Raw genomic sequence first — 2,043 nt, 5'->3', positions numbered from 1 at the left:
CTACGCAAAGTAGTTAGCGTAACATACGCTATGCTATGCTAATTAGCCACAGAGACTGGATTATAACTTCGATAGCAACGATAATGTTGTTTTCTTTTAGATTATGATGATGTGTGGGGATACGGCGTCTTCCTTAAAAAAAAAAACATCCACAACTAAACGATTTACAAGTTAAAATCCATGCAGTGTCTGATGATACACACTTGCTAACTGTCCGCGTTGCTACTTTGTTTAATGCTAATCCTAAACCTCTATGTAGTTGACTCAGTATTGCACTACGTGCAGGTAGATTTCATTGCCGATGTAGGGCAGGTATTTTTAACGTACGTGTTTTACACTACAGCGGAAATTAATAATACGTAAAATAAAATATCACAGGAGTATTTTTAAAACAGGTAAATTAGTTAGAAACGGAAACGTATGGTTTATTAGTCTGAATTCTTAGCTATTGTATAGGCGGTCCCATGGTGTAATGGTTAGCACTCTGGACTTTGAATCCAGCGATCCGAGTTCAAATCTCGGTGGGACCTCGTCCTTTTCTGTGTTCTAAATTATAATCATGGTGTTTAGTCATTAGAACAGTATCCGATCAAAAACATGTTAAAAATGTGAACATAAATGCATCAAAATCGGGGTAAACTTTCTGCAGTGATATATACATCCGTCCATCCTGCAAAATTAAATCTGTTACATGGAATGTACATTTTTATACGTGTTTTGTGTATTAGTCTGTATTTATAACTTTACCTTTGTGTTCATTATTGTCTATGTGTACTAAGTGGATGTGGTAGCCTAGAGGTTGAAGTGCTGGACTACCAATCAGAAGGTTGTGAGTTTGATTCTCATGTCCACCAAGCTGCCACTGCTGGGCCCTTGAGCAAGGCCCTTAACACTCAGTTGATAAAAATGTAAGTCACTCTGTATAAAGGTGTCTGACAAATGCTGTAAATGTACTATATTTGGGCATGCACATTTTTTCAATAAGTGCTTTATTAAAATAAAAATAGTTTTAGAAGGGCCCTGCGATGGGTTGGCACTCCGTCCAGGGTGTATCCTGCCTTGATGCCCGATGACGCCCGAGATTGGCACAGGCTCCCCGTGACCCGAGGTAGTTCGGATAAGCGATAGAAAATGAGAGAGTGAGTGAGAGTAGTTTTAGAAGGACTCGAGTGTCACATGATTGATTGTAGAAATGGTCCATTCAGTGCATTTTTAGCGCTATAGAGTGCTGTCAGGGTTAAAATGATTACTCATACAGAAGAAGCAGAACCTTTGTGCTTTTTAAGAGCTTCAAGGTTTCTGGTTTGAATGACAAGCTTTTTCCTGTCGTTGATGACACTCTGACCTTGTGGCTTTGTATGTGTGACACAATACACACATTTCTCTCTATATGAATCAATCATCCACTAAGCACACATTTAATGCACTTTGGAACATTTAGGGAAAAGTGAGCAGCTTTGTCCTGAGGCTAAAATGTGAATCATTGCTTATGGAGAAAAAAACTTACATTCCTCCATTCATTTCTGAATTTGGGGGTCACCCTGGACGAGGTGCCAAACCATCATAGAGCACAATCTCACACACACACATTTACACACTACATAAAATTTAGAGAGGCCAATCACTCAACACCACATGTCTTTGGACTGGTGGAGGAAAGGGGAAAACCCAAAGGAAACCCCCAAAGTATGTGAAGAGCATGCAAACTACACACTCACAGAGCAGAAATGCAAGCAACCTCACAACCCAAGAGATGTGTGTGAATGGGTGTATGTGTGGTGCCTCGTCCCTGAGTCCCCTAGGATAGACTCTAGGCTCCCTTTGACCTTGTGTAGGATAAGTGATACAGAAAATGGAAATTATTTCAAATTATTCAATTCTTCTTTTGTTTTCCATTTTGTCAGACATGCTCCTCAGTAAGTTATAGGCTTTTCTTGGAAAATAACCGGACACGACCTCCTCCATTGTGAAGTGTGAATTGTGCTCCATATCAGCATGGGCACTGTGCTGTGGAACAGTTTAGACAAAACAGGGAAGGAATTA

At 40.0% G+C, this 2,043-nt stretch overlaps 1 non-coding gene across 1 annotated transcript; it reads left to right on the top strand.

Annotated features, from left to right (window-relative positions):
* The first annotated feature begins 458 nt into the window (after positions 1–458).
* trnaq-uug (transfer RNA glutamine (anticodon UUG)) lies at positions 459–530 on the top strand. The gene has a single exon. It is a non-coding gene; the product is annotated as a tRNA-Gln (tRNA).
* Positions 531–2,043: the final 1,513 nt, after the last annotated feature.

This window comes from Tachysurus vachellii, chromosome 19 (genome assembly GCF_030014155.1).
Source record: "Tachysurus vachellii isolate PV-2020 chromosome 19, HZAU_Pvac_v1, whole genome shotgun sequence".
NCBI classification, from domain to species: domain Eukaryota; kingdom Metazoa; phylum Chordata; class Actinopteri; order Siluriformes; family Bagridae; genus Tachysurus; species Tachysurus vachellii.
The sequence above is the reverse complement of the archived record's forward strand: the minus strand, read 5'-3'. Positions and strand labels throughout refer to the sequence as shown.